At 29.5% G+C, this 22,348-nt stretch overlaps 1 protein-coding gene across 3 annotated transcripts in view; it reads right to left on the minus strand.

Annotated features, from left to right (window-relative positions):
- LOC129988643 (synaptic vesicular amine transporter-like) overlaps window positions 1–22,348 on the minus strand; it is a 157,866-nt gene that overhangs the window by 135,052 nt on the left and 466 nt on the right. For 2 of the 3 annotated variants that reach the window (XM_056096910.1, XM_056096913.1), the window contains exon 1: window positions 12,842–13,005. The exons of the other annotated variant lie outside the window; for it this stretch is intronic. The gene's annotated coding sequence lies outside the window, so the exon portion shown is untranslated. Of the gene's footprint in view, window positions 1–12,841; window positions 13,006–22,348 lie in introns of those variants that run through there. 3 annotated transcript variants of the gene reach the window in all.

Genomic DNA, 22,348 nt, shown 5'->3' on the forward strand with positions numbered 1-22,348 from the left:
CAAAGAAGTTTATTCACTGTTCTTTGTAATTAATTCTTTTCAGACATTCACTAGTACTGAGCTTGCATACAGCAATTCAATCACCAGTTGAAATAAATGAAAATGCTCAGTTGCTAAGTTCATTATAAATAAATTTTAGATTTTCGATATCTTAAATCAGATAGAAAGATATTGCTTTCTATAAGATTAGTATTTTAATTAAAATTTTCCGTCACTAGGAATGATATTAAAGCCAGAAAATTGCTTTTTAACATGAAAATGAATAAAACTATTTGCGTTAATCATTAGAAACAAAGATTAGATAGAAAGAATTTGAAATTATTTAAACAAAGAAAACTTTCTTTTTTTTTTATTTTACAAAAATCATTAAACAAGCATTTACTCATATTTTGCTCACAACATTACCAAAAATATTCAATGGATTTTCAATAAATTTTCGATGTTATTATTAAATAATATTCAATGCATACCATTTTTCTAAATAACAACAAAAATAATTTTCCTGTCGATATGTTCCTTTCAGAAGATATTGTACTCCCTATCACAAATCACGAGCCGATATTTATCACACTAAGCAATAAAATGTGCTTTTAAAAAATAAAACTGCTGTAGGTTTGATTCGAGAGTCACAGCTTCATATTAGGGTTTTGTTTCATAGCTTAGTGGAGCAAAGCTTAAAATCCATTTCCTCCATAAGCAACCACGCACGGTCCAAGCTAAACTTAATTAAACGCAATGGATTAAATGTCTCTACGTGGGCCTCATTTGAAACTTTTCAAATAGATGATAGACTTGAATGTCACCTTCTCAATATGATTGCTTCAAACTTACGTTGCCCTTACCCAAATAATTATATCATGTAGCTTCAAATGTAGACATTTTTCTTATGAATCAACCAATCGTCGATCAGAGACATAGTCATACTCACAATACAATCCATTCAATCCTGGTTTTTTTATGCAGTTCTGATGAAGAGGATAGTACATATTGAGGATTATGCAGGATATTCTACATAAAATTTAAACTTATAACAGAAACTTATATACATTTAAACTTATAATGCACTATAATCCAACGCATACTGCGTTTTTCACTGATTGAAGAATAAAATTCGAAGGAAAAGATTATAAATATTATTAATAAGATCACATATATTTCATAAAATCTACGATTATTTTGTAAAATTTCTGATAATCTCAATGAGTAATTTACATGGTATTTAGTTTGATTTACAAAAGCAGTTTTGAAGGTAATTTGTTTGAAAGGAATATATATTTTTAATAGAAATAGAATTCCTATTTCAGTTTAAAGGTTAATAATTTAAAGTAACAATATCCGTGATTTGCGATTTCTGATAGCATCGAATTAAAACAATCATTCTTCGTAATTTACAGATTCCATCGTAATCATTATCGACTGCATTTCTGAAAATAAATATTTGCTGTAACTTTCAATTCGACTGTAGACTATTCCAGAATCTATCTTCCACTCGCACCTTAACTTTAATGTATCATTCGGTAAATATAACTTTCTCTTAGCCACCAATTCACATTTTCGTAAAAAGATAGGAAAGTCCCATACTTGCTTGTCTTTCCTCCCCGATCTAAACCAGTATATATCTCGCTTTGAGAACGCCGCATTTTCTTTTGCATGGACTAATGATATCTCACACCGACACATGTTGCTTTCGCAATTGTCGTCTTCAACGATTTGAATCCGAATTGAATCTCCATCCTCCTCCAAAAAGAGAGTCATTGACACAGATGGGATGTTCGTAGAAGTTGTTTCCACAAGAAGGGTCTTTTTCTGTCCAGGCTGAAGAACACTGAATTCATTTACCAACCACAAGAAAGATGAGCGTTCTAGTCCCAATCTGGAACGGCCTAAGCAACGAGTATATTCAGAACTATCATCCTCTAATCTCCTCATGAGGCAGCAGGCTGTTAAAGTACCTTCAGAAAGTCGATCATCACTTTTTGGCCCAAGGGTTTCATTTAGTTCGGAGAATTGACTGAACCCAGCAATATCGCCAGATGAAAATAATCCTTTGCTCGTCTTTTTTGCAAAAGGCTCACCATTTTTTCCAAGAAAGGAAAGTTCGTATTTCAAATCAATGATGAGGGGGATTTCATAATTTTCTCTGCATAGCTCAAAGCTTACTGATATCGGGTCTAAATCACCTCTGAAGCGAATCAGTAGGAACCAGCGAGTATTTTGAAATGAGTCCACCACAAAACTAGGACTTTTTAGTTTCATCCAAGGCAAACAGTGACTGAAGTTTTCAATCTTCCAGTGGAATTCAAACAATGCTGATTTTTCAGCCATTTTGTTAAACTCGGTTGAGAAAGAATTTGACAAGAGCACAATTCGATCTCCTTTAGACAATTCCTTTTAAATCTCAATGTTCTGATATGAAATTTATTAAGTCAGAAGAGTTTAAATTTTAATCTGAAAAAATAATATCAATTGTTGTTAACGAGATTATATGTAGATAATTATAGGCAAACAAACAATTTATTATCTTCTCGTGCTTTTTTTGCGATTCCTTAAACAATGGAATGAGATAACATTAGTATCTTCGAGTTTCTCTTTAGGTTAGATAGCTGATATATGCCTCAAAGTTTGTTGGAGACGCAATAATTGGAATTATTGTGTTCGCACAGTTTTATTATCACATTATCAGTTTTTTTTGTTTTCGTTTTTAATAATACCAGTTTAATTTGATGATTCTATGTCCTGTTCCGAAACCACGCGAAAACTACTTTTGAAACTAACCTCTAAAGCTTCCTGCGTTGTATATGCTTCCATCATTTCTATGACTTTTAAAATAATACTTATATTAGTCCATTTAACTTTTTACATAACTTTAAAAAAAATCATCACAAATCAATTTTTTTATTTTAAATTAATTCGGTTTTCTTTTTTAACACTTATTTTATTACCATCTTTATGGTCAGCAGCGTTTCGCGAGTCCCCCTTTTTTTAATTGTATCAAAATTCTTCTTAAACAAAAATATCTTTTTTAATAATAACTAAATTATTATTTTATAGCATACGTAGCTTAGAGAAAGTGCAGTAATCGTCAAAAAATCGAACTCGAGATTTTGATAAATTGTTTTAGAATTCTCTGAAATCGAAAAATACATTTTTAAAAAAATGACCATCTGCCCGTGACAAAGTTGACTCACAAACATTTGGAGCTACATAGTTGAAATTTGGTAGACGGCCTTTACACCAAATTTTCAGATTTCTATTAAATTTTGAACAAAATCTATTCAGGGGCAGTCCGTTCAAGTAACTCAAATATAAGTTAATAGATTAATTAAAAACGAAAAAAACTAGATAAATAAAATTCGGCACGCTGATTTAATATTTATAGCGTAACCTTACCTTTCAAGTTTTGGACAAAATCCAACATCGAGTTGATTGTCTATTGGCCTGTACTTTCAGAAACATATAAACGCGATAGTTTAAAAAAGCAATGTCTTAAATATGTCAATATAGGTATTGGATTTTGTAACTACAAGTGCAGTTTTGCGTCAAATTTTTGTTTCAACCAGCTGGAAAAAAACTTGTCTAAAATACAAATTCGATTTGCGGATACTGTCAATCACGTACCAGGAATAAATCGTAAAAAAACTCACGAAGGATGAGACGATATATTCAGTTAAAAATACTAAATTCGTGCCAAAGATTAATATTTCGTAACTATCGTATGTCAATGCCATGTAAAGTGTTCTATGGCATGAGAACTTTATTAGAATGTATGCGAGAAAATTCTGTTAGACCAATCTTGCTGGTTTGTTTATCTTCGATCAAGAAAGATTATAATTTAAATTTAAATCTAATGCATTTATGATAAGAATGTATAATGTTCTTAGAATCAAATGAAATTTCATTACATCTCTATTACTTCGTAAAATTCTTTAATGATAACTTTCCGAAACATGCGTTCGGCCGACGATAAATTCAGCACACGCTTGGTCAGCATACTTGAAGTTCCATCTATGATAGTTCTAACCGGTAGTCAACTTCTAAGCCAACATTTATTATAAGTTCATAAGAATCACTAACCATACGAAGTAAAAAACCAATATTACAATATCGTGGGTAGACCACCGATGATGTAAATAAATTAGTGAGAGTATTTTAGTTTATGTTTTCGTATACTTGCGTATTTTGAAATATTGAAATCATGCGACGACATCACAAATACGCATACTATTGAAAATCCTATTCACTTTTGTGCATGCGTCGGGATGAGATTATTTAGTCAAAATACAAATAAAAGGAAAAATGAAAAGAGATGTTTGCAACTAACAATAAAATGCACTCGGATTATTCGCGAGCTTGGAAAGCAAAAAATGGTAGATAACTCATAATATCGTGGGAAAAAGATTCTAATTCACAATAAAACACTTTAGAATAATTTTTGTTTACTTTAAAGAGGGTTAAATATTAAATTCTGATGGATAAATAGAAAACTTCTGTTCTTAAAACTTGATCATTCACTTTTTTACAAAATAATACGAATTCTGTATGTTAAAAAATACATTTTTGATTTGGTATTGAATTTTTTTTATATTTTGAAATGAACAATGGTAGATAATCTAAGATATTATTTAATAATATTATATAAAATATTCTTTGTGCCACTTCTGAAAGATTTTTTCCACTAGAATTAACCATATAAACAATCAATATGCAATTTGGAGTTAAAATAGTGCGGTCAGAAAGGGCACGATACGCACATACATGCGGGGGGGGGGGAAGGAACTAAACGAAGAAGTAACGGGGCGGAAATCAAGGTCAGAAATGACATAGAATTCTGGAAATGCTCTCATCCTTCCGCGTCTCACTCCTTAGTGAAGCAGAAACGAAAAGAAGCAATTTCGGGATACTAAACGTGGTTAGATATTAAGTGAAGTAAATAGATATTCACAACAAATCAATATTTATTAGTATAACTTTTTGCAGCTATATCTTCAACGTCCCAGATCGGATCTTTTAGTTTGAGATTCACTGAATGGCATGGCTATTCATTTCACTCAGTCATGTCTCATTCGGGCAGTAAAATAAAACAGTCTCTGGTGTATTAATCAGCGATTTCTCTCTATCTCTCTTCCTCGCCCTGTTGTCAGTTTTATATCTTCCGGATTGCACGATTTCTACTTAGCCTGAGACACGAATTGCCTGTCCAATTAGAAAACTACTTCTTTCCTATCCCTTAATCCTCGTAGATAAGTAGTCATCTCATTAGATAGATGGTTCGATACAATTCGATAACAGGTGTGAGCCACTTGTGAGTCACACGGCAGTCAGCGTGTTAATGACCTTGTCTGAAACCTGGCATAAGATTATGTATGACTTCGTTAAGGCCGGCTTGCAAGTGCTACACCTATACAGCACTTAATGTTTCTTTACAATGCAGGCATAATGAGCCTATCCTTAAGAGAATGTTTATAACACATTTTTTCCTTTGTAAGACTTTTTATTCCCCCCTTTTTTTCATTTTTTTTTTTTTTTTTGAAAATTTGCCATTTTGATTCTACTTGAAATCGCAGAATAACCCTAACAGAAAAAGATTTTTTTTTTCTTTCTGTTAATTCTAATGGATGGAAAGTATTTATAGATACTCTATGACAGCCTGGTTTTTTTTACCGACAAAGTCGAATTTTTCAAAACATAGTGTACATATTTATCTGATATTTTTATTAGTTATTTCCTTCTGTATAACACTTACTTATGCGAAATTCTGAAACTTTGACTATGTTTTAGGTAATGGAATAATATTTTTTTAATTAAAAATCATTACCAACCTATTTCAGTTCATAATGTTAGGCAGCTCATTTTACAAGTCTTGTCAATGCCTATAAACTTTTAATTTGAATTTTTCCTTTAAAATTAGTTACTTTTGTTTTATTTAAAAACGAGTGCATTCAATGCTTCAATGGAATGTCATCATAACTAAAAGTTTTTCTGTTTTCTTTTAAAATTAAAAAAAATCACATCTTTAATTCTAATGATGAAAGTAAATGCTAGATTTCATTCATCTAGTTGTTTTTTTCAGCAATCTTGTTAAAATTCTTAAATATGGATTTAAATAAACTTGCCACAACAGCATGGCGTCTAAATTTGATGCAATTATAAAATCTCGGCGTAAAGACCACATTATTAACTTCATTCATTTTGCGTGTTATGTCTTCAAACATTCATGAACAAAAAAAGGCAGACTCAGTTACAATTTCAATAATGCCTTTTTCATATTCAGAGATGTCTGAAACATTCATTAAAATATCGCGGACAATTTTTTAATGATTATATTACATTGTATACTTCTTCTTATTCTAGAAAGTAAAAACAATATAAATGATCAAAAATTAATATTTTAAAATTATAAATAGTTTGATTGTATTTGTAAATAATCCATTGAATACTCAATAAATTAGATTGCAAACTGTTTCAATAAAGTTTTCTCATATTATTAAAAAAATTTATTTCGTAAGGAAAGCAAAATTTATCAGCTCTGCACCTGGAAGTTTATCTCTTATTTTTTACATTCCTTCATAATTCTTTGGAAGGGAAAAAAGATATTTTTAACTGATAAATGAATATTTTTCAATTATGAACATTTTCCAATGTTTTTATTATTTCAAGACAAGCAACAACTCATGCTTTTTCTTTAAATTTTTATCTGAAAAAGATTTCCCTTGTTCAAAGAACTGTGAAATCTGTATTTCGACTAATTTCATTAGAAATAAGGAAGAAAAATTTCATTTTAGAAATTAATTTTGGAAGGGGAAAAAACTATGGAAACATAACAAGTGAAAAAATTAATTCAATAAATCTTTTCTGATGTGGAGCAAACATTTTAAAAATTCCAATTAGTAATTTACATATTGCAATTCAAAATTATTTTTGTACTATTTTATTTTTTTAGCTTAAAGAACTCACACATTTTTTTTCGAAAAGAAAGATATTTAAAATATTTTAAAGATATTTTTAAAAAATATGACACTTCCAGTGTACTAAAAAATAAAATCAAGGACTTAATCTTTATAGGAAGTGTTTGAAGCTTTCTGAATTCAATGGGCTGTCAAAATAATCGGAAAAAGAAAGCCTAAATAACGATTACGATTTTAAAACGATTTTGTTTTAAAAATAAAAAGATTCCAATTAAAAATTATATTGTTTATATTAGTGCTTTTCCAATAAAAGGAACGGAGTAACTTAATGCTTATCATAACTGAACTCCTTTAATTTAAACTTGAAATCGTTTGGACATCTTATATTAATTACTATTAACAATCAGAACAGTTCATATTTTTTTTAACATTTTAAAAATATTTTGCTTGATATTTTCTTTGTTATCTTTCTAGTTAATACATTAGAGCTTAAATTTTAAAAAAAATTCATTGTTTTACTAATACATGATTTATTCGCTATTTTTTCCATTTATATTCCAATCTTGGCTGTGCGCTAACTTTATTTGAGTTAGTGGAGTGGTAAAATCGTTAATATGTTTGAAACTACAGAACAATTCCGAATATCCGGCCTAATGTGGCGGACGGGCAGACCGGTTAGAAAAAGGCCGGAGTTCTATAAGCTCATTTCTTTGCCCACCTATACCAAAAGGCAAAGTTTTTTTTTTTTCCAAAACACACTATTATAATACGTATTTTCTTACTTCTTATTGAGTAGAGTACTAAGCCCTCCATTTATCTCAAACCAAGTAGAATGTGACCGCGTTAGCAACCCCATGAATCATAGAAGTAGTTACCGGTAACATGTCGGGTTAAAATAGAAGGCTCTGTATTAGTAGGTTATATATATTTATATACTGCACTAAATGTTTCAAGAATTTATTAGAGAAAAAGCAAGTTAATGGATATAAACTATTTACATTTTAACATAAATTCTATAAGGCCTGACTTAAATGTTGGAAACATAAAAAAACATTAACGCAAATCGTAGACCTAATTCTTAAGAAAATTGAGTAAAACTGAGTGATTTCATTTTTCACTGATAAATAATTACACGGATATAAAAAGGTAACCTTTATATCCGTGATAGATATGAGTCATATTTAGATATGAGTCAAAATTTACAGTTTTTAGTTTTTGAAAAAGTCCTTAATGAATGACTGTTTCCGCATTTTATCCCTTTCCCTCCTACTTTCTTTGGTAATGTTATCAATGCAATGCCTTGCTTTCCTCATTGAATTACGATAAAAGAAAACCAGTCCGAATAGTCGCGAACCGGATATTCAGGAGTTTACTGTCTATAAATAAAGTCGAATACCTAACATTCTGTTCCCTAGAAAAATCCAAACTAAAGAAGAGATTTTCTTTAAATCCTGCTAAAAAATATTATAAAACATTAAGAAGGTTTCAATCAACATTTCTTGACAGTTATTTAAACAATTAAGATATTATTAATTAAAAACTATGTACTTTTAACGCAGTTATAGCATCGGGTAACAAATCATATGGCAGCAGCCAATGTTTGTGTAGCACATTTAATATAAAATGATATATTTATATAAGATTTTATATAAATATGTAACTTATTGATATTAGAAATTTTTTTTTATAAATTGAAAATTATTTTCTCGTTTCATGCTAGTTAGAAAATATTTTTATTACTATTTTATTGTACTATGGATTATGAAATGTATTGTTACTGCTTTCATATTCCTTGCTGTAACTAAATTTTATATAATTCTTTAAAAATTATTAATAATTTACAAAAATGCGTTTTCGGTAGTTTTTACAAATCGTTTGGAATAGTCTATGTTGCCATAGCTTCTCCAAACATTATAAAGTTCTTTGGTGCAGCACATTTTGTCAGTTTAATCTATACTTATAATAAAGCTCAAGGTGTGTGTGTTGGCGCTGGACAGACCAGACCGTTTGACCTACAGCTACCAAATTTGGTACATGTATACCTTGGAGGTTGGGAATGTGCACCCGAGGTCCCTTTTTTGAATTTTTAATTAGAATTTTAATTATTAATTAAAAACTAACTTTCCCGCCAAAAAAATCTTTTCATTTTCCCAAACGCCAAATGAGTAAGGCTTCAGTTTTTTTTCCCCAACAGTCATGAGGCTAGGGTTAACATTTTTCGGCCGATTATTTCAAACGATTCTGTTTATTTTCTTAATGTTTTATGCAATTAAAATTAAACATTATTAATTAATCCATGTTTCAGATTCATTCTGAAGTACTTTTGAATTGAAATAAAACAAAATAAAGGAAATTAAAAATTTCTAATCCGCATAGCGTTACCCCAACTGGCGTAGAAAAAATCACGTATTTGCGTTACGTAACTGGCGTTGAAAATTCACGCATACGTATTGTGTTCTGAATTCCGCATTGTGTTGACAATTATTATCAACAGATGCGGACTGGATTTAAATTATTTTTAGGTTCGTTGTATGCTTTTGTAATTAAAATGTATTTATGTTAGTTATATATTTTTTTGTGTATGCTTATAGTTTTAAGTACATCGTTTTTTAAGTAGTTTTTTTAAAACCTGTTTTCAACCGTTTATTTTAAACGATTTGTTTTATTTTCTTAGTGTTTGATGCATTTAAAATTAAACATTGTTAATGAATCGATCTGTTCATGATGAATTTAAGAAAATTTTGTTGACAAATTCTTGAGATATTACATAAATTAAAAAAGATATTCTTTAGTGCCCATAAAGTTTAACGCTGAATGACTCTATTTTCAGTAATCAGATTATTAAAAAAAATGCTTTGTTTCAGTAAGAAATATTATTATATTAATTGAAGATTAATTCTTTCCACTTTAATTTAAAGCATAAATTCTACGGATGCTAACAGAAAATTAGAGAGATACATATTACGTTATAACTGAAGGCCTTTATAATATTATGAATGAATTATATGACAATCAAAATTTGAAGTTTAAAAATATTTTGATGAAGAAGCTATTAAAGTAGGAATTGCATAAAATATTTAATTATTAAAATTTTAACGAACATTAAGATTGGCGAACCGGCTGGTCGCCAAAGGCGGCTATTTAATAATAAAAAAGAGATAGGTTTAGTTGAAAATAAATATTTAGATAAAGAATATCTTGCATTAAAAACAGTTTTATTAATTTTAGTAACCAATTTGATGAATGATAACTTCAATATTTGTTGTTTGTTGTAAGTATTTTTAAGTTATACGAGGTACTGAAGTTAAGTTATACATAATTACTGCATTTCAGCTTTTGTTCGCATATGTTGAAGTATAAAAAATATTTAATAACATTTTAAGGAAAATTACTTAATTATTTAACAATTTATCCATAAAAAGCATGAGAAAAATTTCAGACCAACCAATGATGAGCATATATATAATCTTATTTTAAATATATCTAATTAAACTTGCTTAGATTGGATATACGATTTTTACTTTTTTATAAGTTTACCAATACACCAATTTGATGAAGAAACCATGTTTGAAATAACCCAACGGCACATGTTATAATGAAAAAATAAAATAAATTTTCGCAATCTATGTTTAAATACTTTTCTTTGCATTATTAAATGAACTCTTATTAAATGTTTCCATATTGCTGTTGCACTTTTCTTTTACATTAGAAAGTCAAAAGCGAAGTAAAAAAGGCAAACAAAAAAATCTTTTTCTTTTAATAGAAATGCTTAACCAAACTTAATATCATATCTAGAATGTTGCACGAGAATTGTGTGCGTTGTGGCTGCATTTACATGTAAGTTGATATGCACAAACGGATTTACTATGCGTTCATCAGAATTACTTTCGTTGCTATACGACTGTGGCTTCGCTTGAGTTCATTTCATCGTTATGCGACTGTGATATCTCCTGAGTTAATTGTTATGCAACTGTAGCTTTACTGAAGTTAAAACTTTTGCTATGCGACTATGACTTTGTCCGTTTTGGTTTCGTTGTCGTGTGACTGTCACTTCGCCTGGGTTAACCTCGTTGCTACGCGATTATGACTTTACCTGAGATAACTTCGTTGCTATGCGACTATGACTTGATTCATTTTTTTTTTTAATTCACCATATGGATTAAGAATTAAACAATCCGATAATGTTTTTCAAGCTCAAATTGAGTGCATAAAATCCCTCAGAGTTATTGGTAAATAGTTTATTTCTTATTTCAATCATATTTCCTTTATAGCCTCGTGGAGTATCCTATTTACAAAAGCTGGTGAATATGGAAGATCTGCGACCAGGAGAGGAAGGCGTTCTGGCAATAGCTCTGTTTTATATGGGAGAACTTTACTACAAAGGAATAGTTGTACCGAAAGATAATGAGCTGGCTGAAAAGTAAGTTATTTTTTACTATCACAACTTTTTGAATCAACAACATCATGACCTTTCTTATCTAGGAAAGGTCATGACAAATGCTTACATAAATTACAAACTGGCTACTTACTCTGACTCACAGAAAGACACACGGAAAAACTTGAATGACTTGACCTGCGTAATAACATCACTGGCAGAAACTGTGGTTGAGTTCTAAGGGCCATCACCGGCTAAGGTATAACCCTTCCCTAAGGAAGTACGTACCGTCATCAATGGGAGGAGTCAGACCCCCACCTTTTCGTGTACTCACAAGGGTGGCGAGAACAAATCACCATGTCGAAAGCCTCTCATCTTCATTTACGAGGTGCCCCCCCATGGGACATAATGCTTATATAAAAATCATTTACATTATGAAACTCGTCCAAAATAATTTGTTCAACTCTGATATTCATGTTAAGAACCATAAACATGAAAAATTTTAAAAATTACTTTATTTTATATAAGAATTGAATTATTTTCGGGAAGATTATGATTTTGAATTTCATATGTGACTTAATGCACATGAGAAAATGATTAATTACAAAAAATTATATCATTGTTCAGCCAGAATTTGACTCGAAATATAAAAACATAATGCTCTCTATTTCATTGAAACAGAGAGCAGAAACGTCTATGTGGTTCTCATACGTCTATGGCGTGCTTCCTGTATGATAGTTAGTCCTATCTCCCTGGTGGTTACAGAAATGGTGGGGGATCGGTTACCTCCTACCGATGATGGAACATGTCTTCTAAGTATGAGAGTTGTTGTATCATGCTGGTAGTGACTCTTAGGGCTCAAGCATCGTTCTTGCTTATGTTGACGCGGCGTTTTAAGTATTCAAAATTTTTATGTACCTTCGGACGAGTTGGAGTAATCGTATAATATTACATCCATGATGAAGAATCATAATGGCATATCTCACAAAAGGAAAAAACGCAAGGTGTCGCAAGATAAAGATTGCAAGGTATAAGAAAAAAAGCAGTTAGATAACATGAGCATTCGTCAGGAGTAAAAATAAAATTATTAACAATGAAACATTCTGAATCTTTATTTCTAAATAAATAAAAAATGATTTTATCTAATTTATTATTTAATTATATACTTTTTTCATTGTATAAAATTACGGTTTGCTACTAAAGTTTAAATATTGTTGATATACTAAGATTTACTTTAATAGTAAGATTTACAAATCTTACTATTTAATCTCTAATTTATAATTCATTTTCTGTAAATATTACAGAATCTTGAAAACAAATCTTCCAGATTTCACCATCAGGTGGAAACACTGATATGGAATAAAAACTTAATCAATTAACTGATAATTAGGTTCTGATATTATGAAAGTAGTATATTTTCATCGAAGACACACATGTGTACAAAATTTCGAAGTTGTAACATAACTATAAAAAGGTGTCAATTCGAATTATAAGATTTCATCCTTACAAATATGTTACAACAATAAAGTTAAATAAAAAATGTTTAAAACTTATAGCTCACCTTTTTACAACTAAGGATTGCTTTCACACTGCGCTTAATATTGTAGATAGAAATTGCAATTTCTTTTCCGACTTTACATTTTTACTGGAAAGTATGGCATTTGTGAGCATCCATTTTCTTTTCTTTAAAATACCCACAAAAGGGAAAGATACATCCACTATCTCCTTTTGTTCACTCAATGCTCTATCCTCACCTTGCAAATTGTCAACAATTTTAAAAATATCTTTATCGTAAAAAAAAATAGAGGTAAACGGAAAAGCTACAGGAAGTGCTCTGTAGCGAAAGGTTAACTGGGCAGATTTTTGTCAGTCAGGATGTGTTTCCGTTCCCATCCGTTCTTCGCGAAGACATTTGAAACGGAAAGATTACATCAGTCATCTTCCCGAAAAGAAAACCATCGGGAGTGGTCTCCTCAAAATTTTCTCGCATTCTTTCAAGTAAAGAGAACTCTTTAGAGAAAATACCTTGTATCGGCACTCGGTAGTTGCGAAATATTAACCTTTGCCAGGAATGTAGCATTTTTACAGTAAACATTGGCGAGTGTTTTGGTGATTAATCCTTCATATATGATTAATTGAATCCCAAAATTGAATTTGTATTTTAGACGGGTTTTTACCAACCGATCGAGTCCTACTGGGAGACACGTCACATTTGAAGATGAAACGCTGCCAGTATGTGTTTTGTTCTCGCCACCTTGTTGAGTACAGAAAGAAAAGGGACAAGGGGGGGAGGACTATCCCATCAATGATCGGACATACTTTCCAAGGAAAGGGATGTACCATGACCCTTGACGTCCCTTAGGACTCAGCCACAGCTTCCACCAGTGTTGCTGTTGCGGCGGTCCGGTCATTCAGATTTTTTCTGGTGGGTCGGAGTAGTATGTTGAAGGTTCCCAACGGATCGAAACAAAAATTTATCTCAAAACAACAATTGTAGTCCCAAAATAGCATATAAAATTCAGTATATTTGAGTCACATCGTTTTTGAGCTATTGTGTTTATATGTTTCTGAAAGCACAAACCAAAAGATGGTCAACCCATTATTAGGGTTGATTTAGTTCAAAATTCGATGGGTTCTTACACTGTAGATGTTAAATCTATGAACAGAATTTTATCCATCTAGCTTTCGTTTAGCAGTTATTGTATTATATTTAAACAGCAGAACAGACAGACTTCCTTTGAATGGAATTGTCTCAAAATTCGGCAGACTTCTGCACATTTTGTATAAAAATAGTGTGTCAAATTTCATTCGTTTAGCTCAAAGTGGTTTTTACCTATCTTTGCCACAGGCAGACAAATATAATTTTAAAAAAATGAATTCTTCAATTTCAAAGAGATCTAAAATGTGGAGATTCGTCAGAATCTGGAATTCAAATTTTTTGACGATTACAATATTTTCTTTAAGCTTTATGTTTATGAAAGTAAAACTCTGTGATGTTTGCATCTCTCATTTCGAATGCACTTCTATTCTATACTACTTAATTTGTAGCAAACATTAAATTGCAAGCTTTGAACATTTTCCAGTGTCTCATCTGAATTTGAATAATTTGTATTCTTAAGATCTTCATGTTATCCTTTTTAATTATATTATATTCAATTTTATTCAATTATTTTCATGTATAGGAGCTCTTTATATCAATATGCTTTTAGCACTGTTTCTTTATTACTTTCTCGGGCACAAAGTATACAAAGAGAAAGTACTGACTGGAATGTTATTTGAATAAAATAATTTATGGTTTTTTTCAGTAACTGACTTAAATGAAATATTTTTCAAAAAAAAATCTTCCAAATTATTCTTCTTTTATTCCGCATGTTTATTATTAAAATTTTCGTAACTATGGTTGGAAATTAAAGAAATGTTTTAGTAAAGTCCTAATCAAAATTTCTAAATTATTGCTACCTTTTAATACATAAAAGCATTTTTTATTTACAATTTTTGCACAGTTTTAGCGAGTATGAACATTATTAAAATTGTGAGTTTTATTCCCTTAGGTTAATATTCAAATGCATATTTTCACGAAAATAAAGTCTGTTAATTACAAATGTATTAGAGGTTTATAAAAAACTGAATAATTATGAAATTGGTAGCAATTTTGAAAAAGCAATTGTTTTTCATTTTTTTTAATGTGTTTTTGTTTCTCACAAAATAATTTCAGATTTAGAAAAATGGTACGATTAATTCATTTCTTAAATAAAAATTTTGCAATTAAATCTGAACTTATAGAATTTAAATATCCCAAATATATTTTTTTTTCTTCCTATTTTATATTTGAGCTGAATCTGCAGTTTCTCCCCTTCACAGCTTTTTTTAAAAGAAAATTTTCTTTATCATCTCCCCACATATTCTAATGAACTATACTTTTGAAATTTTGAAAAAATTTATCATTCAGCTAATTAAATTTAATGATAATTGATAGTTGATATGTTTCTGTACATGAGGTGTTAGCTAGTAATCAGCTTGAAAAGAAATTGAGCTTAAGATTGAAAAATGTGAATATAATTAAAATAAAAATGATTGCTGCTTAGCACACTTTAAAAATGCTTTAAAAAATGGTTTTTTATTGAATTGTAAAAGTACATTAAATAAAAGTTAAATTATTTTTTATTTATTAAGGATGAGTTGGAATTTTCTCTAGTATGCACATTAAAAAAATACAGGGATAATACAGAAATCTCCTGTACAGATATAATATTATATGGGAAATTTCTCTAGAATGATTATAAACAATCATTTTAACGTCATTCTTAAGGCAATGTTGTGTATATGTAAAATAACAATATTGGTAAGTGCCAATACTGTATATAAGATTCCCCTTTTCACTGCATTCTTATGGATTTATTTATATTCTTCTGGATATATAAATATTTATATTCTTCTATATATAATATTTATATATTTATATTCTTCTGGAATACAGATCTGCTTCCATGGTTTCCAGCTTGCACTTTTGAGAAATTTTCGCTTTCCGCTGCCTATTTAGTAAACTGTTAAAAAAGTTTTTTTTATTCTTTTTTTATTAAATTTGATGCAGGCACTCAGGATATTGTACAGGAAATTTCATTATAACGACTAAAAACAATTGTTTTAATTTGGAATGTTTCCGTACGCATAAACAAAAATATTAATAAATGCCTATAGCATTAATAAAAATCTGTTTCAAATCTCTGTTAGGTACGTATTTATATCCTTTTGAAGTACAGCATTGCTTCCACGGCCTGCAGCTGGCATTTTCAATTTCGGCTGTCTCTTTCAACAGCGACATACTTTAACAATCCGTTAGACTAACAACTTGAAAAGCGTGTTATCTTGCTTCAGGGCACGCCATTGTTTGAACATATCCGCTGAAATTACATCGTTCAAAAAGTTCCATATCTTTTGCAAAAAATATGAAGTTTACGTCCCTATCTTTTGAAACTGACAATGCGATTTGCCCTTTCAAATGTCACTTCTTTGAAATTTGCGTTAAATGAACAATGTGTAAGGATTTCCTTTGATATGGATAAGAAATCGGACAATTCGGATGCTGTCAGAAACACAGTCTTGGAAATAAAAAGAAATACACTCTGACATTTGCTGGGAAAAAAAAATTTTACTTTACTAATTTTTTACATGCCAAAAAGTATTTTTAAAATATCATGCTCATCTTCTGGATTTTAAATTCTCGTCGCTAATGAATCTGTTCTTACTTTTACACGAAGATAAACTATTGTAATCGTTCAAAAATTCATTCTCGAGTTTTCACGTAACTTGAAATTTTAGGTTTCCATTACATCTGCTTGTTAACACAATAACTGAAAACGCAATAATCTAGAAAGAAAATATAAAGGAAAATAGAATCCATCTCGCTTATTTGCGTGCATGTATTTAGTATTTGTCGTGCCGTTGGGAAAAAAAGGGATTGTATTCATTGAACTTTAAGCATTTAAAGAAATAATTGAAATTTCAATGTATCCATTTAATGTGGTGATCCAACAGCTTATTAGCAATATTTCACTATTCATTTTTCATTTATTGTGAGTTTAATTTATGACACAATTACGTTGAAATTTTTCTTTCCATTCACAAAAACCAGTAAGATTCATATAATTTGTATCTATAACGCATGTATAATTAAAACTTGCCTCCTTCGTAGACCAACTGGTTCCCCAGAAATATAATTATATTTTGTGAAATTATGCAGCCCGAGAAATGTGCTGTCCCCGCTACGCCATTGGAGTAATATGATAGGCAAGCGGCCTATTCTCAAGATTCTCAAAGATGGCAAATTTTATTATTTTCATTTTGCAAATTAATTTGAATTTGGTATTTAAATGCTTCCTATCATTACTCGTGTATATCTCTCTAGAATTTTTCCATCAATATATATTTATCAAATAACCCGCACAATTTCTACATATAAAACACTAACGTACGTGGCACAGAAATCGCTCTTATTATTTGTTACGGAATGGCAACGGTCAATATAAACATGCTGATATACGAAGATTTCAGACTACATTATTTAGCGTTTATAAGTGTTGAATTAAGCTACACTTAATTCAACATTTCGCGCATTAAATACAATTATTATATTGTAAATGCTGCTCGCAATATCAAATACTTTCATCAGTCAGAAGATGTAAAAGAAATCGAGAAATACTCGTTAAATGGAAAGTTCAATTGCGTGTGGGAATAGGCTTAACCGTCACTAGATGGATACTCGCTATGACTGAACCTATGGAAATAATTGGCCATATCTTCCAAAACTATTTGGGCAAGATTTTTGATTATATTAAAACAAAAAAAAATTCCTTTTTAATGATATCGATTTTATTTCAGTGCAATTGTACTTTACTTTTAATAACTCCAAGTTTAATTTACAATGTTATGACGCTTTTAATATTATGAAATTCAAACTTGGCCATCAAAATATCCAATCGCATGCTTTTGCCATTAAAAATTTGTATTTTTGGACATTCATTCCGAAATGGGATTTTCACTTTTTTTTTTATTTCTTAGTGCAATGGGAATATGCAATTTTAATTTATATACTCAATTTGTTGCAGATTGATTATGCTTTTTAAATTCTTAAATTGTGAAATAAAAATTAAATTCTTAAATTGTATCAAATAAACTAACATTTTTTAAAAATGTATTCCATATGAATCGTTTAATACTCAATAATCTGGGTGAGCAAGCTGGTTGCCAAAGGCGGCTGTTTGAATTAATTTAAAATGTGCTTTAAATCGTATTAACATACTTGAATAACTGTAGAAAAATGCAGAAATACTTTCTAATTGTAAGGATTCATGAAACATTAATCATTTTCGATCACGATCAGAATGATTGCAAATCTATCAATTAACTGTTCATTGTGAGAATGCATCATATCATTTATAACAGAGCACAATTTCTTCCATTGACCATTTGCATATCTATGTTCTTTTTCCCTTCCTCTTTGCACTGTCACGAAACAAGGAAGAAATGCATCGTTCATCAGATAATTAAATAGACGTCGGTAGAACTTTTCTTATCTGCGATCACGTTTCCTTCCTAGATGGTATTCTTGGGAAAGAGAAAGTAAAAAAGTGATTAAGTAGAATTAAAAACAATTTAAGATGTTTTGCAGAGATTAAGTTTGTTTCTAGATTTTATATCGACATTAAAATTCCGTTTTGAATATCAGAAAATTTATATTATATGTATATAAAACGAACCTTCCTTTCACATCACGGAAAGTTCATAATTTTATATATAAAATTGACAGAAATATTTGTGAATAACTCCACGAAATTTTTCTTCATGTTTTTATATTATGGCACACGTTTTTCTAATTCGACTTTTTGGCCGACTTGCTTTTTTTTTTTAAATTTCCTCATTTCAAAGGTAGGGGTGTTATAACCAGTCTGAAATTCAATATAGTCGTTTTACTACAGATACATGTTACCTGGCTATAAGATGCTTCTTAGAATTTTAAGGGCTTCAGAGTACTTTCACCCATCACATTATATACGAGATTATATATATTACACATAATCTGTCAACAACAGGCATTTTCTACGTCTATTTAAATACTATAAAAGCAAGTCGAAATTTAGAAAGATGCAAAAATATAAGTTATTTTATAATCGCCTCCTCGAGTTTATGCCATTTCAATTAAACTAATATAAACTCACTTTTGAAGCAAAATGAATATGAATCTGGAATGACCACTTGATTTTGAAAAATATCTGAACTGTCTACCTAAAACTGTAAAAATGAATAAAATTCCTTTAAAAAATTCCAATTTGGTTTTCGAAAGAATAAAAACCTCTACTGGTATACTTAATTTTGCCTCAAATTTGGTTGTCAAGATCTGCATGCCGTTAAAATTTTTAGAAGCTTAAAATGACTGAAAATAGTTTACTCGCATGCAATAATCGGTGTTATTGCAACATCAAGGAATAGTAACACACTTCGCCTTCCGATCAAAACAGTTCATAAGGTTTGAAATAATTTCTTATATATAACTTTTCTGTAATTTAGCTCTATTTATTTTAAGTTCAAATTGTCAAAGAAAATACCTTGTCTTTTTTTAGGCCACTTTGTCACCAAATTGGTACAAAATTTGCGCAATCTTTTTTAACTACACTAGAACGAGTCTGAAAAATCTCGCTTCATTATACGGAATCCGATTCTAAAAGGGAGATTCTTTGAATCACAGTCTAACAGTTTATTCTTCTTTCCATTCTTAGTCTGGCATCTGGTTATATTTAAAAACATAGAATGGCAGCCAAATCTGATTTTTTTCAATCTATAATTCACTAAATTGGATGCTCACAGATTTCAAGGTACCAAATCCTTTAAGATTCAATTGTTGGGACCATTTCAACATTGACGATGGTTGTAAGAGCTTAGTGGTGGGACCGTATCATTTTTTAAATCTAGCCTAGTATCTTCATATTTCTCTATCATTAATTTTCTATATCATTTATTATCGATGTATCAAATCGATGAATTCTAGCTATTCTTAAATCTTTATAACACTTCAGATGATTAAATAACATAAAAGAAACTATTCATCTAATGAATACATACCTTCTTTAAGCTCTAAAGATCTTTTTCAATTATAGCAAATGAGTTAAGAGTCTGGCTTCTCTAGTCAATAGATGAGTTTAAATTACTTATCAATGGAACAGTTTAAGATTCAATTAAATTATGAAAATTTAATGAGAAAATTAAATGTACTAAATTAAGTAAAAGACAAATGCGAAATTTCATATAAATTTATTTACAAACTTGTAATACAGAAATTAACATATAGTTTGCAAGATCGTTGCAGTACTAAACATACCCATATACTAAAAATGAATATTGAATAAAGACGGTATGAATAATTCATTTATATTTAATATTATATTTAATTACATTTTATTTAATATAAATAATTGTTGGAATTATTAAAAAATGTAAATCATTCAGATAATATCTAAAGCAAATGCATAAAAGAAAAAGTATTATAAAAAGTTTAAAACCCTTTATAGCGTACTAAAAATATTAAAAATTTATTTTTTTTTTAAATCTTCAATTTATAATTCATTATTATGAATAAGAATCTGGTGGCCAACTTCTCTTATATTAACGATTAAATAGCACCGTTTTTATTTAATCAAAATTTAACTATTAACACATTAATTTCAAGAAGTTCTGAAAAAAAAATGGCTTTTCATCGAAAAAACAAGAATGTTTAAAAATGCGCCTAATGTAACAAAAAAAAAAAAAAAAAAAAAAAAAAAAAAAATTGAAAAAAAAAATCAATATGAAATTCCAACTTGAATAACATTAATAAGTCAAGTTACACGAAAGTGTTAAAAACGAGCCGATATATCAATTCTTAGAAGATAATTTATAAAAAATAGCATTTACAATATACAAATTATAAAAATGGCATTGCGAACATTAAATTCTACGGGGGGGGGCCCTATTCAAAATTTGAAAGAATGGAATTTCCTTAGCGTTTTAATTAAAAACCTTAAATTGTTTAAAAATTAAATTATTAAAATTAATATCGTCATTTTAAATTAGCAAAAATTAAACTTAGACATTCAGTTTTCTTAGCTTTCTTGCAACATTAAAAGGTAAAAATTAAATAGCAATTTCTCTGTACTATTCCCCATTCATCGCATCCATTTGACATTTTTTTTTTTTACAGAAAAAATAGTTATTTTATCCTGAAAAAATTATCTGTATCTACTATATTCTTTTTTGTTCATGATAGTTGAAAGCACGCTCGTAATTGCCGTTAATATATTGATCACCATGGTGATCAGGCATGGCGATCAAATAACGTTTATTAAAAATTCAGAGGATTTCTGATTGGTTGACCGGCCGAACCAACAGAAATCCTTTACTGGTAAATAAAAAGGAAAAAGCTAAAGATTTTTAAAATTCGATTTTTAAATCACTGAAATAATTTCTAAATGGATGCAACAAACGAGTTATATTTGCCTAGACTACAGAAAATAAAAAAATGGCTTAATGCACTAAAGCTTAGTACAGTTCTATATCCATGATTTCCTACATTTAGATTAAACTTTAAATTAAAATTCAAAGTATTATGGATTCTTGGTATTGAATTTTCAAATGCATTTTAAGAGCCTCAAATTAATTGACTTATAAGTAAGCACTGAAAAATAAGTTAGTCTGATCATATTAAAATAGAGTATTGCCATCAAGAATGATAGTTCAAACTTTGCATCAAGAATGGCGACAAAACTCTGCCACATTCAAAAGGACTCAAACTGCTTTCAAGATTTCATCTTTCACATAACTCAAATAAGCTTAGTCACTTGACACTTTTCTGCATATCGATTTACCACATTTTTGCACTTTATAAATTTAACACATTCGTAAATGCAATAATTCACTTCAAAAATGGCCTGGAATTCACATATATAATCATTACATATTAAATATTCCATGGATTCTCATTTGAATAGATAAACATTCTCATAACAATGTTGGTAAATAGCAAGAATAAGCCAATTAAATGGTTAAAAATATATCAAATTCGTAATATTAGGGAACTTAAACCAAATGTGGGCATTCATACTAGCTCTAAATTTCGAGCCAGACACACTGAAAGCATTTTAAAATACCCAAATGGACAAACTCGTGAAAAGATCATTACATTCTGAAACATTATCACTAAATTTTACAATTAACTTACGATAGTAAAATGTTAAAATGAGAAGTAAACAATTAACACTGAAAATATGATTAGAAAATTTCTCATCGTTGTCCAACATTGTTTTATGTGTGCTAACACAAGATTTTATTCAACATTGCTTGCTGCAAATATTTTCTAAATAATTTCTTCAACATCTTAACAATAAGTTTATTTTTGACCTTCTGTAAAAAAGAGGTCATTTTGGCTTCGATAAACCAAAATAATTGAGGTGGGTTTTTTCAACCTTGGTCATAAAGAGAACTTTCAATGTCATAAAATTCTAACATGCAACTAATAAAAGAAAGCAGCAATTGTTTCAAG

Source organism: Argiope bruennichi, chromosome 10 (assembly GCF_947563725.1).
Source record: "Argiope bruennichi chromosome 10, qqArgBrue1.1, whole genome shotgun sequence".
Classification (NCBI taxonomy): domain Eukaryota; kingdom Metazoa; phylum Arthropoda; class Arachnida; order Araneae; family Araneidae; genus Argiope; species Argiope bruennichi.